The sequence below is a fragment of the Pseudorasbora parva genome, chromosome 6 (genome assembly GCF_024679245.1).
Source record: "Pseudorasbora parva isolate DD20220531a chromosome 6, ASM2467924v1, whole genome shotgun sequence".
NCBI lineage: Eukaryota > Metazoa > Chordata > Actinopteri > Cypriniformes > Gobionidae > Pseudorasbora > Pseudorasbora parva.
In genome coordinates, this window is record NC_090177.1 from 9,769,883 (window position 1) to 9,785,741 (window position 15,859).

Genomic DNA, 15,859 nt, shown 5'->3' on the forward strand with positions numbered 1-15,859 from the left:
ATCGGGCAACAGTCGAAGGCGAGGCCCCCGACGACCCGATCTCTGGACGCGGAAACTGGCTCTAGGGACGTGGAATGTCACCTCGTTGGCAGGGAAGGAGCCTGAGCTTGTGCGGGAGGTAGAGAGATACCGACTAGAAATAGTCGGGCTCACCTCCGCGCACAGCTTGGGCTCTGGAACCACACAGGCTGGACTCTCTACCACTCTGGAGTTGCCCATGGTGAGAGGCGGCGGGCTGGAGTGGGTTTGCTTATAGCCCCCCAGCTCAGTTGCCATGTTTTGGAGTTCACCCCGGTGAGCGAGAGGGTCGCTTCCCTGCGCCTTCGAGTCGGGGATAGGTCTTTCACTGTCATTTGTGCCTACGGGCCGAATGGCAGTGCATAGTACCCGGCCCTCTTGGGGTCTCTGGTAGGGGTGCTAGAAAGTGCTCAGTCCCCCTGATCTGAACCCGAGCGGTGTTCTGTTATTGGACTTCTGTACTAACCACGGCTTGTCCATAACTAACACCATGTTCAAGCATAAGGGTGTCCATCAGTGCACATGGCACCAGGACACCCTAGGCTGAAGGTCGATGATCGACTTTGTGGTCGTCTCATCTGACCTCCGGCCGTATGTCTTGGACACTCGGGTGAAGAGAGGAGCGGAGCTGTCAACTGATCACTACCTGGTGGTGAGTTGGATCCGATGGTGGGGGAGGAAGCTGGACAGACCCGGCAGACCCAAACGTACTGTGAGGGTCTGTTGGGAACGTTTGGCTGAACCCCCGTCAGAGAGATGTTCTCCCTGAACCCCCGTCAGAGAGATGAACTCCCACCTCCGGCAGAGCTGCGACCAGATCCCAAGGGAGTCTGGAGATATTGAGTCCGAATGGACCATGTTCTCCACCTCCATTGTTGACGTGGCCGCTCGGAGCTGTGGCCGTAAGGTCTCCAGTGCCTGTCGAGGCGGTAATCCCGAACCCGGTGGTGGACACCGGAAGTAAGGAATGCCGTCAAGCTGAAGAAGGAGTCCTATCAGGCCTGGCTGGCTTGTGGGGCTCCTGAGGCAGCGGACAGGTACCGGCAGGCCAAGCGGACAGCAGCCCGGGTAATTGTGGAGGCAAAAACTCGGGCCTGGGAGGAGTTCGGTGAGGCCATGGAGCAAGACTATTGGTTGGCCTCGATGAGATTCTGGCAAACCGTTCGACGCCTCAGGAGGGCGAAGCAGTGCCCTACCAACACTGTCTACAGTGGAGATGGGCAGCTGCTGACCTCAACTGGGGATATTGTTGGACGGTGGAAGGAATACTTCGAGGATCTCCTCAATCCCACCGACACATCTTCCTTTGAGGAAGCAGAGGCTGAGGGCTCGGAGGGGGACTCGTCGATCACCCGGGCTGAAGTCATCGAGGTAGTTAATAAGCTCCTCAGTGGCAAGGCGCCGGGGGTGGATGAGATTCGCCCTGAGTACCTTAAGTCTCTGGATGTTGTGGGGCTGTCTTGGCTGACGCGCCTCTGCAGCATCGCGTGGCGGTTGGGGACAGTGCCTATGGACTGGCAGACCGGGGTGGTGGTCCCTCTTTTCAAGAAGGGGGACCGGAGAGTGTGTTCCAACTACAGGGGGATCACACTTCTCAGCCTCCCTGGGAAAGTCTATGCCAGGGTACTGGAGAGGAGAATTCGGCCGATAGTGGAACCTCGGATTCAGGAGGAGCAGTGTGGTTTTCGTCCCGGTCGTGGAACGCAGGACCAGCTCTATATCCTTTACAGGGTGCTGGAGGGTTCATGGGAGTTTGCCCAACCAATCCACATGTGCTTTGTGGATTTAGAGAAGACTGTGTTCCTCGTGGCACCCTGTGGGGGGTGCTCTGGGAGTATGGGGTCCGGGGCCCCTTGCTTAGGGCTGTACGATCCCTTTACGACCAGAGCAGGAGCTTGGTTCGCATTGCCGGCAGTAGGTCAAATTTGCTCCCAGTGCATGTTGGTCTCCGGCAGGGTTGCCCTTTGTCACCGGTTCTGTTCATAATTTTTATGGACAGAATTTCTAGACACAGCCAAGGGCCGGAGAGTGTCCGGTTTGGGGACCACGCGATTTCATCACTGCTCTTTGCAGATGATGTTGTCGTGTTGGCAACCTCAGACCGGGACCTACAACATGCACTGGGACGGTTTGCAGCCGAGTGTGAAGCGGCTGGGATGAGAATCAGTACCTCCAAGTCCGAGGCCATGGTTCTCAGTCGGAAAAGGGTAGCTATCTCACTTCAGATTGGTGGAGAGTTCTTGCCTCAAGTGGAGGAGTTTAAGTATCTTGGGGTCTTGTTCAAGAGTGAGGGAAGGATGGAACGGGAGATTGACAGACGGATCGGTGCAGCATCTGCAGTAATGCGGGAGATGTACCGGTCAGTCGTGGTGAAGAAGGAGCTGAGCCGTAAGGCGAAGCTCTCGATTTACCGGTCAATCTACGTTCCTACTCTCACCTATGGTTATGAGCTGTGGGTCATGACCGAAAGGACAAGATTCTGGTTACAGGTGGCTGAAATGAGCTTTCTCCGCAGGGTGGCAGGGCGCTCCCTTAGAGATAGGGTGAGAAGCTCGGTCACTTGGGAGGAGCTCAGAGTAGAGCCGTTGCTCCTTCACATCGAGAGGAGCCAGCTGAGGTGGCTCAGGCATCTATTTCGGATGCCTCCTGGAAGCCTTCCCGGGGAGGTGTTCCGGGCACGTCCCACCGGGAGGAGGCCCCAGGGAGGACCCAGGACACGCTGGAGGGATTATGTCTCCAGACTGGCCTGGGAACGCCTCGGGGTACCCCCGGAGGAGCTGGAGGAAGTGGCCAGAGAGAAGGAAGTCTGGGCGTCTCTGCTTAGACTGTTGCCCCCGCGACCAGGCCCCGGATAAGCGGAAGTTGATGGATGGATGGATGGAGGTATTATCAACTAGTCAGAATGTTGAGACCGCAATAGACGTGGTGGAGTATAATGTGTTAAGAGCTCACTCAAGTACTGGGGAGCTAATTAGCAAGATTTTAAATGTATGCAATTTTTAATAGGAGCCAGTACAGTGTTGACAGAACTGGACTAATATGGTCATACTTCTTGGTTCTAGTAAGAACCCGAGCTGCTGCACTTTGGACCAACTGCAGTTTATTTATTAAGCGAACATGGCAACCACCCAGTAGAACATTACAATAATCTATCATTGAGGTCATGAACAAATTAACTAACTATTCAGCATGTCATTGGAAGCATGTGCCGTAGTTTAGATATATTTTTAAGATGGTAGAATGCAGTTTTACAGGTGCTAGAAAAGTGGTTTTCAAATGAAAGATCGGTATCAAAGAGCACACCCAGGTTTCTAACTGATGACATGGGCTTAACAGAGCAGCCATCGAGTGTGAGGCAGTATTGTAGGTTACTATTTGTGTAGTTTTTTTTTTTTTTTGTCCAGTAAAAAAACAAAACAAAAAACAAAATCTGAATTACGTTTCTGTAAATTACTAGTCATCATTTTTTTAGATCAGCTATGCATTCCCGTAATCTTGTGATTTGGTAAGTTTCATCAGGGCATGAAGAAATATAGAGCTGCACCTCATTAGCATAACAATGAAAACTAATGCCATGCTTAATAATGATATCTCCCAGTGGTAGCATGTACAGGGTGAAAAGCAACAGTCCTAGCACTAAGCCTTGCGGTACTCTACTCTGAACTTGTGATTGGTGTGACATCTCTTTGTTTATTGTAAAAAGTAAAATAATAAACCATGCCAATGCAATTATACTAATGCCAACATAACTTTCAAGTCTGTTTAAATGAATGTTGTGGCTGATAGCATTAAATGCAACGCTAAGATCAAGTGGCACTAATAGAGATACAGCCACGATCAGATGATGTGTAAATCATTTGTAATTTAGCGTTCACACCAGCCGCAAATAACTCAAATAATTTGCGCTAATCTTGCAAAGTTGGCCTCTTAAATATTTTGAATCCATTTGCTTCACTCGAGTCTGACATTCACTACAAAAGAGATTCGAATTTGCGTCATGGGAGGGCCTTCTGTCAGGCAGCGGCAGTCGTCAGAAGGACTAGCCGAGTTAAGGCTGCTCATGCCACGGTTAATGAACACTAAGTGCCACTGATCGCCTGGATCTCAGAACTCCAAAAATGCCAGATCAAATGTTCAAATAGGCGCTCTTTTAAAAAATAAACCACAGATTTAAGCATTAAACAACTACATTCTCACATGAAAAACTCTTAAAACTACATTTTGTGACACAATAACAGTAGTATTTTTAAATTACTCTGGGTTTCCCATCTGTCACTTCCCCACATGACATCAGTAAACAGGCTCCTGATTGGTTAACATTGCGCGAATATCCACGAAAGTTCAGATTTTTCAACTTGGGCGATTTGAGCAAATCACACGTCCAAACCGTGTCATTTGTTACGTCTCATTCGCGTGATTTGCTGGTGAGTGCTGGAAAAGAGAGAGTCAATAGTTTCTGATGCAACCAAGTTCCTCTAGGTTATCTGGGATGCTGAGGCGATGGAACTCATGAGGAAGATTATGTCCTGCGGTGATTGTCCTGCCATATTTGAAGCGAGGGGATGGCTTTGCAGCCTTAGCTAAATTAAATATACATGATACTAGGTAATGATCTGAGATGTCATCGCTCTGCTGCAGAATTGCACATGTATCAACATTTATTCCATGTGACAGTATTAGGTCTAGAGATGTGTTGCCTTACTCCAATAGAGTTTATGATGTCTCTAAATGAAAATACCATTAACACAGCACATCAAGATTATTATCAGTAATCGTATCATAAAACGATAAGAATTTTTGGGGAAGGGATTAAATATTCAGCAGCCCGAGCGTTATCATTTGTTCATCTGTATTATTTCTGTTGTTTATTTGTTGAATATTAATTACATTTTTACAGTTGAATGATTTTGATGATTTTTTTTTTTGTATTTACTAATTTGTGGAACATGACAGTCTCTATGTGATAATATCTAGGTGAAAGAGTTTCAATGTGTTGGGATTTATCTGACTTATGTGACTACTGTTAGCCTGGTTTAAACCATACCATTCTCAGTAGTAACTGAGTTATGGTCTGGCAAAGCTTCATAGACAAATAATTTCCAAAGGGGCATCACCAACGGACGATGACGTATGCAGAGCAACCTATGAGAGCAAGAAATTCTGTTTGTGATTTCGAGGAAGATGCTGCAATGGCTTCTGATGACTTTTGCCATTGTTGTAAAATAAATATGATAATAGCTGGTGTCCACTGCAACTCTGTCAACATTTTTGCAAAATTTGGAACACCTAATAACATTTCAGACCGACTGAAACATCCCAGATTGATGGTCGAAAAGAAAACATCAAGCTCTGATTGCATTTGCCCCGATGTAAGGCATTTGATTGCGATAAGAACGCAATTTGCAATATTTTGAAAATAAAATAATATTGAGGAGTTTTTGGACTCAATCTATTCAAATTCAGTCATTTCAGATGTGTTAGAACATGTTTAGACTTGAGCATAGTTACGCTAGTTATTTATTTACAATTTTTACATGACTACCAGATCTAATGTGAGGAAATAAGCACAGAAAGCCCAGATCCAGAGCTGCTGTGTGCTGTTAGCACATGATCACACACCCCATCCTCATCATCAATGTAGCCGGTGTAATCCACATCTGGTAGCGGAGTGTTGTTCTTTGCTCTGGTTTAAAAAAAAAAAAAAAGTTTAAATCCCCTTTTTTTAAAACGTACAAGATAGCTTCCAATGAGTGAAGGCCCATCCTGCTTCACCCTTCACCGTCGCTGTGCTGTCGTCATCGTGTAAAGCCCGCCCCAACGTTGCTAATTGGTGCCGCGATTTCGACATATTAGAAATGGGTTTGAATGGGCTCTATACCAGACTACTTGCAGAACCAATCAAAATTTACCGGAAGTTGTCTGGGTTTACCCAGGCTAGACTACTGTTATTTTTAATGCATTTCTTTGTATTTTTCTATTATTTTATTTATTTGTAGGCTTTATCATTTTTTATTTTTGTTACCATGTTGTCTGTTATTGTTTTACAAGTAAGAATTAATAGGTTAGAAGATAAAGAGTTTTAGTTTCTAAATCTTTAATGTCATGTCATTAATTGTTTATTAGTTATTTGGTAAGATTAAGATTATTCAGTAAACACATTGTTTATTTTATTTTTTTTACCATGATTTCGTCTCCTTCCTTCTGATATTCCCTCTGCTGGCTCTAGGGCTAAGGACAGTGAGTTACCTTAAGCTGTTGATAATTTTAGATAACAGAATAAACTCTGATATGATTAACTTCTACAGAGAGAGAGGTCATGTCATCTCAACACTGGATCTAACATGCATTTTCACCGTCTCTCATCTTGTAATCACTATTACTGAATAATATGCTAGAGGGGCATAAAGTGGTTTGTATTATAAGTTTAGAATATGATTATAATTGATTATATGTATGATTATATGATTATAAGAATATGATTATAATCGTCCCAAATCCTTTTTAATGTACATAAAGGCTTCAACATAGTCTGTCCTGTCTTGGGCCACAGGGGAAGTCCTGAAGCGGGGTGAGAAATGCTTCCCTTCATGTTTTTCTAACCTGCCTTTCTCTGCATACCAGTCGGTCCAACACTTACCTGTCCTGACCACTTCAATCGAGAGTCCCCTAGAGTAGCAATCGGTGGAGATTCCTGTGGACTATGCCCCCTTTAGTGACGTATTTTGCCTAAGACGTGCTGCCCAACTACCACCTCACAGACCATGGGACTGTGCTATAGACTTCAATACCGGGTGAGCCAGCACCCTGTGTCAAGATATAGTCTCTCTCCATCCCTAAACAATAGGCCATGGAGGAATATATTTAGGAGGCACTTCAACAGGGTTACATCCATCCTTCCACCTCCCTTGCTGCTTCAAGTTTCTTCTTTGTGGCCAAGAAGGATGGAGGCTTGAGGCCCTGTACTGACTACCAGGCACATAACTAGATAACTGTGAAGTTCTGGTATCCACTTCCTCTTATCCCAGCAGCCCTGGAACATCTGCAAGGACCAAGCTGGACCGCTAAAGTGCTTACAACCTCATCCGAATATGTGAGGGGAATGAATGAAAGACCGCCTTTGTGACCCCTTCAGGCCACTATGAATATTGCATCATGCCATATGGCCTAGTCAATGCCCCCTCTGTATTCCAGGATTTCATGCATGATGTGCTCCGGAAGTTTCTCCACCGCTCTGTCCTGGTATATCGATTATATCCTAATTTACTCACAGAGCTTGGCCGAACATCGGCAGCACGTTTCGGAGGTCCTCTAATGCCGAAAGGAATTCAGTCTTTTTCTCAAGGCAGAGAAGTGTCTGTCACACCAGAGTTCAATACAATTCCTCAGTTATGACATCAGCAAGGAGATGATTCTGATGGACGAGGGGAAAGTCTCCGCAATCCAAAACTGGCCTACACCTAAGACAGTGAAGGAGTTACAACGTTTCCTTTTTTACTGCTGCTTCATTTATAACTTCAGTTCCATTACCAACCCACTCACCAATCTCCTAGAAGGTAAATGGTAAATGGACTACATTTATATTGCGCTTTCAACAGACCCTATGGCAATCCAAAGCACTTTAAATTTTGCCTCACGTTCACCCATTCATACACAGACAGCGATGTCATGTAAGGCACCATCCAGCTTGTTGGGAGCAGCTTGGGTTAGGTGTCATGCTCATGGACACCTCGACACTTGATCAGGTGGAATTGGGTATTGAACCACCAACCTTCCGGTTTGTAGACAACCTACATGAACGCCCCAATAAAAGGCAGGCACAAGTCTCTGTCTTTGACCCCAGCGGCCACCGACGGCATGCTATCGCTGAAGAAGGCTTTCACCAGCACACTGCTCATCGACCATCTCGACCTAGAGAAGCCATTCATGGTGGAGGTCAACGCATCTACCACAGGAGTAGGAGAGGTGCTTTCTCAGCAGCAGGGATTGCCTGCGAAACTATCCATGTGTCTTGTTCTCCAAAAAACTCACTCCGGCGAAGAGAAACTACGATACTGGCAACCGAGAACTGCTGGTGATCAAGATGTCACTAGAGGCGTCACTGGCAAGAGGGAGCCCGTTACCCTTTCACTGTGTATACCGACCATAAAAATCTGCAATATCTTCGAGAGGCAAAATGTCTGAACCTGTGCCTAGCCTGATCACCACTTTTTTTTTTTTACCAGATTCAGCTTTACCATCTCATACAGACCTGGCTTCAAGGCAGAAGCTTTGTCCCGTCAGTTCACTCCCAACGACTCCAACAAATCACCTGAGCCCATAGTTCCCTTTAGCCTGATCGTCAGCCCTATCCAATTGTGTCGGGATGCTCAGATTATAGAGTCTAATGTCAATCCTCCACCAGGGTGTCCCCCAAACTGCACCTACATTCCCAAAAATCACCATACTCCATTGATCCTTTCAATTCACTCCTCCATGGGTACTGGCCACCCAGGGACTTGATCGCTTCTGGTGGCCAGGAATGGCAGGTGATGTTAGGAAGTTCCATCAAGTCTCCAAGTCAACACACCCTCTGCCAGCAGGTAAACTCCTCCCACTGCCCGTACCAAGGCGCTCATGGTCACACCTAGGAGTGGATTTCATAGCAGATCGACCTCCCTCTGACGAAAACACCTGTATCATATTCATTGTTGATCGTTTCTCTAAGGGATGCCAGTTAATACCAATAAAGAAACTTCCTACGGACATGGAAACTGCTGAACGGCAGAGTACACTCAGAATTCCCTAATACAACCAGTCACTGGCTTTACACCTTTTCGATGCATACTTGGTTTCCAGCCCTGCTTTTCCTGCGGTCCGGGGAACCCTTGGTTGTACCTGCAGTCGATTACTGGTTCCGGGAGAGGGAGATAGTCTGGGACTCAGCTCATCATCACTTCCGACGGGCAGTTTGACGCCAGAAGAGCCATGCGGATGCCCGATGGACTGAAGCTCCTGCTTACCAGCTCTGGCAGAAGTTATGGCTTTCCACTAGAGACATCAGGATACGACTGCCAAGTAGGAAGTGGAGTCCCAGATAAATCTGCTCCTTCACCATTGTCCATGAGGTCAATTCGGTCACCTATGAACTTAAGTTACCTTTACAATACAAGATTCACCCCACATTTCATGTGTCACTATTGAAACCACATTACTCACTTGTATCTCCTTCTTCCACAGAACCCACTCTGGTGGAGAACCCCCGCTTCCAATGATCATCGAGGAAGGCCCAATATACTGGACTCCCGAGGTTGTGGCAGTTGATTGGAGTACGTCATAGATTGGGAAAACTATGGGCCAGAGGAACGGTCCTGAGTACTCACAGAGGACATTTTAGATCCCACTCTACTAACCACCTTCCATTCATCACATCCAGATCTTCTAGCTCCCAGTGGAAGAGGCCAGCCGCCGCATCGTTGGGGTCCTTGGCCCTAAGGAGAGGGGTGTAATGTCACAGACACGCCAGGTTCCACCATCACTTCCTCACAATGATCACTGTTATTTACCTGTTACTCGCATTCCTACAAAGATTCCTGCTACTTCTCCAGCAATCTCCAGTCTGCCACTTCTCCCTTGCCTCACTCCATCTCTGTCCTCCTCCGTCATCGTGGTTCTCCTCTGCTCATCAGCAACTGAGTCCAAATATTGTTACACCTGGTAGCCTGTATACAGTAGCCAACAAAAAATGTCTAATGGGATTTATCAATTACACTACATAACATTACACAAAGCAATACAACTTCAAAAAGGAATTATATTTGAAACTAGACTTCTGAGTAATACTTAAGATATTATTATAAATTACAGCCACACCTCCCCCCTTACCTTTCACAACAATCTTAGGGGATTGACTCGTATAAAGTAAGGTAGTCGTCAGGTTTTAGCCAGGTTTCTGTCCATCACAGCACATCTAGATTATTATCAGTAATCATATCATTAACGATAAGCATTTTTTTTTGGAAAAAGGGATTTAATATTCAGCAGCCTAAGCTTTATCATTTGTTCATTTGTATTATATCAATTGTTTATTTGTTTGACATAAATTACATTTTTACAGTTAAATGATTTAGATTTTTTTGTGTATTTATTCATTTGTGGAATATGACAGTCTCTATGCGATAATATCTAGGTGAAAAATCTCTGTGTTGGGTTTTATCTGACTTCTGTGACTACTGTTACTGTTAATGAATGTCTTTGTATTTTTCCATATTTTATTTATTTGTAGGCTATATAATTTTTATATTATTTGCTAGTTTTTTATTTTATTTTTTATTTGTCAAACAGATTAATTTTATATTGTCTTTTATTATTTATAAATAAGAGTTAATAGATATAGACCTTTTATTTCTCAGTCTTTAATGTTATGGGACAATTGTTGTCATTAATTGTCCATTGACTTTTTATGGTAGTTACACATTGAGTAAGATTAAGATTATTCAATAAACACATTGTTTATTTTTACCATGATTCTGTCTCCTTCCTTATGATATTAAATCTGCTGGCTCTTGGACTGAGGACAGCGAGTTAACTTAAGCTGTTGATAATTTTAGATATCAAAATGAACTCTGATTTGAGTATCTTCTGCAGAGAGAGAGGTCATGTCAACTCAACACTGGATATAACATACATTTTCACTGTCTCTCATATTGTAATCACTATCAATGAATACTGTGCTAGAGGGGCATAAAGTGGTTTGCATCATGTGGTTAGATTGCATTATAATCGTCCCAAATCCTTGTTAATTTATTAATTAATTTACATAAAGACTTCATCCTAGTCTGTAAGATTGAACATTGTAATATAGAAACAGTTCTAATAATAATATAGGCTAGATGCAAGATATATTATTCATTATTTTTAACACTGAAGACAAAAACTTTCAAACACCAAACTCACCTTTAAATCTACAGTAGTAGTCAACTTTCAAGTAAACGTTATTTATATAGCGCTTTTTACAATGCTGATTGGTTCAAAGCAGCTTTACAGAATTTGATTCGGCCGCTATGAAGAAAACAGTGATGTCATCTAGCTCATTTCAAATTATCATATAGCGACAATCTGGGCAGATCAGTAATTTGGTTGATAAAGTTAATTTAGTTTAGTAATTACATTTATTTTAATATTTATTTGAAATTGTAGTATCCCCAACTGAGCAAGCCAAGGCAAAGGTGACAGTGGCAAGGAACCAAAACTCCATCAGGTGGCATGATGGAGAAAAATAAACCTTGGGAGAAACCGGGCTCAGTCAGGGTGTCAGTTCTCCTCTGGACAATTAAAGGGTTAGTTCACTCAAAAATGAAAATGATTTCATTGATTACTCACCCTCATGTCACTGAATGAAGATATTTTTGTTGAAAGCTGATGGCTGAGAAAGCCTTCAGAAAGGCCTCCATTGGCATTCAGTAAATTTCCACTGACCCACTCACAAGACCCATAAAAGGCACTAAAGACTTCGTTACAAAGTCCATCTCACTACAGTGGCTGTACAATAATTTTACAAAATGACGAGGATAGTTTTTGTGCGCCAAAAAAATCTAAATAATGCTATCCGCTAACGAAAGTGTTACAGGTGTCCAACGACATGAGGGTGAGTAATTAATGAAATAATATTCATTTTTGGGTGAACTAACCCTTTAACAAACAGTGTATGATTATTATTCTGGCAACCTTACAGGTGAGAAGTCATATTAGATCTGAATATTCGAAAGATCGGAGGCATCATGGCAGAGACAAGTTTATTGAGGATGACATGTCGAATAAACAATTATTAAATAGGAATATTCAAAGGATCGGAGTCATCACTCCGGAGATGGGTTTATTGAGGATGCAGTGTCGATATGATTATAACTGATTATATGCATGATTATATGATTATAAGAATATGATTATAATCATCCCAAATCCTTATTAATGTACATAAAGACTTCAACATAGTCTGAATTGTAGATTTTAATATAAGTGCTAATAATATTATAGGCTAGATGCCAGATATATTATAAATTCTTTTAAGATAAATTGTTTTACTTTCTGTATAGTATGGATTTTTTCATGGTTTTTTCATTGTCATATTTGTACCAGACCTCAAAATTACACCATATGTAAACCAGCCCCAGCTTAAGGTGGAGAAATTGGTCTTGCAATATTCCTATTTCGTGTGCATGTCTTTTACCTATAATATAGCCTATTAAATAAATTTACAAGTTAGGAATATTGCAAGACCAGTTTATTCACCTTAAAAAGAAGCTCGAGCTGGTTTACTTATGGGTTAATTTTGAGGTTTGGTACAAATAGGACAATATACAAAAATATGTTTTTTAAGGCTTGTTTGAACAAGATTCATTTTGATTGTTGATTTGATTCATTAAAGAAGGCTATTTCTGTTTTGCAAACATCAAACAATAACAAAATAATTGGAATGAAAGTTTAAAAAAATAAACACTAATGTTACAGCAGCCATGATCAAAATGAGTAAATGACCTTTGAAAGTGATGATGTGCTTTAAATAAAGATTCTATTACAATGTTATTCCACAAGGTGTCAACCAGTGACTGATAAAACGTATTTTGATGCATCATTATATCATGCAGTCAAGAGATCCGTTCAACTTAGGGTTTAAATAATATATAAATCATTCATTTAAATGAATACATATTATAATAGACACATTTATAGTGGATCCTCAAGTATAGTAGGCCTATGTGTTATTTTGTTTAGTTGTCTAATGTTTTGTTTTTAGAATCATGGGAGAACCGTGAAAAAAAAAAATCCATTTTATCCAGAAACAACTTTTTTTAAATAAATAACGCTGGTCAAAATTAGAGAACACTTTCAGATACCTTCAAGCTTTGGGTGTTAATCTGGCACTTGGTGCTAATTTCCGTAATAATCTGGCAAACCCTATTTAACTTGAAGCAAACTTTCCCATTTTCACTGATTTTGCAAGATGGCAAACCACTCTAAGGTTACTGAAACCCTATGAGTATATACTTGATTTATATATATATATATATATATATATATATATATATATATATATATATATATATATATATATATATATATATATGGACTGCAAATGGACTGCATTTATATACACAAATCCGCCGCGAACTTTATGGGCGCCGCCATCTTGCCTGCCGCCATTACTGCGTGCCTGCGAAGTGCGTGACGGTGTGACACTTGCCGGTGTCCTCTAATGACATTTCAATGAAAGCGGATCCTGCACATTAAATAAAATGTCTGGTGAAAGGGAACATTGGGTAGATGATGTCAGGCATTGGCCAAAACTTACAGAAAGGTAATTTATTGACAACAGGATGTATTAATGTATAAATGCGTCTGCCAAATGTAATGTATAAGACAGCAATAAAACTGAACAATGTCATTGTGAGCTGTGTTGCTAATATTAGGGCCCTGCTTTCCGTGATCATGGAATTGTTTTACACAAACACGTTTTGAGAACATGAAATAACGAACAGTTATGAGGACTTATGCTGCACTTAGAGCAGCGCGCGGCAGTAATGCACGACGCGCTGTAAATGATAACAGAAAATAAATACATAGCCTACGTGCCTGTTACAAAGGGACTTTAAGTCACAATTACACAAATGTAACTTCGTAGTTTTCTCTATTGTTACTGACATATTATGGTACGAGTCCACTGCCTGAAAACCTCACGACACTGTGATTCATACGCAGCGGCTGATCTGTGATGTAGGATGCAGTATTTGGCCAATCCATCCCGAACTCATGCCCTGTAGTTTAGGTTCTGACGCTCATCGCATGCCAGATGATTAATAAAATAATCTTATACCTGTAGGAAGATGTATTCTATTGCTACAACTGGTCGTGGCTATTTATTGCAGCTTGTGAACATATGCATGAGCACATCGGTAGGTCACGCAAGTTTACGTGCTGATTTAATAAGGCCATATTTTTTGTAACTGATCATTTCATATATGTCTAACGTTAATTGTGACTAGGTCCGTTTGTAATGGACACGTATGCTTTAATTATTCTCTGTCTTTAAGTGGTTTTCTTTACGTTCATCACAGCGCGCCGTGCATAACGTTACTGCCGCGCGCTGCTATTTATTTATATATTAATCAATTAATTGTATTATTATTGAAAGTATCAAGATTTACAAACAAATATCGCTGCATAAAATCAACTTCTTCGAATTCGAAATAGGATACAGAAAAGATATAGCCTGAGGGAGCAGCTCTTAATATCCTGAATACAAACAGGGGGGGAAATAATAATAGTATGCATTCGTAACAAAAATAAAAATAATTTATAAGGGCAAAAAAGGTAGGCTATTATAACATGACATGAGGGGAGAATCAGTCATTGTTAAGCTATTAACCTCATTTGAGAAGTGTTTTCGTGTACGCACTGCTCTAAGTCCTTAGCAGCGAGGCACGCAGTAATGGCGGCGATGCTTTACTTCCGTGTTTCGCCGGATTTGTGTATAGCGCTTTTATCCAAAGCGCTGTACATTTTTGCCTCACATTCACCCATTCATACACCGACGGCGGTGTCTGCCATGTAAGGCGCCATCCAGCTCATCGGGAGCAGCTGGGGTTAGGTGTCTTGCTCATGGACACTTCGACACTTGGTCAGGTGGAACCAGGGATCGAACCACCAACCTTCTGGTTTGTAGACAACCTACATGAACCACTGAGCCACTGCCGCCATTCTAATTAATAATTCTAAGAAATAATTCTATTACATAATTATATAGCCTAAATATAAACAAAATAATATGGAAAAATTCAGAGACATTCATTAACAATAACAGTAGGCTACTACTGTATATATGTACAATTAAAATTAAAACATTAGCTCGATCTGTCATGAAATACAGAGAAAGTCATGATATACAGGAGGTAGCTTTTTCAATTCATCACTCAGAAAGACTTAGAATAGCCTATGACATCTTTAAAGATGTTTACTCTGGGAATTAAAGTATTTTATTCAGGGAAGTACAGTAGGATGCAGGAAATGGTATAGGTATATCTCTGTATTTAGTGCCTGCAATGTCAATTAAGAATCTTTGCGCATCAGCTTGGATACTTACATAGTAAAAAAAAAAAAAAAAAACTATTTTAAGACGCTGATGTCACGCCAGGTCGGAGGGGTTACCCGCTCAGTAAGATGTTAAAGTACAAGACGTTCGGATAGACGGTTGATTGGACAGTCGTTTGGATGCTTAATTCTAGCAAGCAGCATGCGCCATATGGGATGCTTTATTTTAGCACGGAACGCGTGCCATACCATAAAAGTCTTAAAAATGTCACTATCCACTCATTATACACTGCTACATGAGAACGACGCTTAACGTCTGAAGCCCAATTTATACTTCTGCGTCGAGTGTACGCCGTAGGTTGTGTATTGCACGTCTACGTATAGTATTTTTATTATTATTATTAATTAATATGTTCATTGAGATGAGTGCACGTAGAAAAGTCATGTTTTTGAACCATTTGGAATGCCATACTCACTCTCCTCAGACGGCGACTCACTCTCATAGAACCATTACTTTCCCATTTATCACAGTAAAGCCGCTTTGAAACGATCTGTATTGTATAAATAAAGATGGCTTCACTGGACAAACCATGTAAACTAAATACTGCATGTATGATTACTGCAATATTGCTCATTTTGAGCAAACATGTTTTTTAAAAAGTTCACCAAAAATGATATAACGCGAATTGTGTTAAATAGCTAAAACATGTATGATTACTGCAGTATTGCATTTTGATTGCTAGTGTAGGCCTATTTAAAGGACAAAAAAAAATACTTT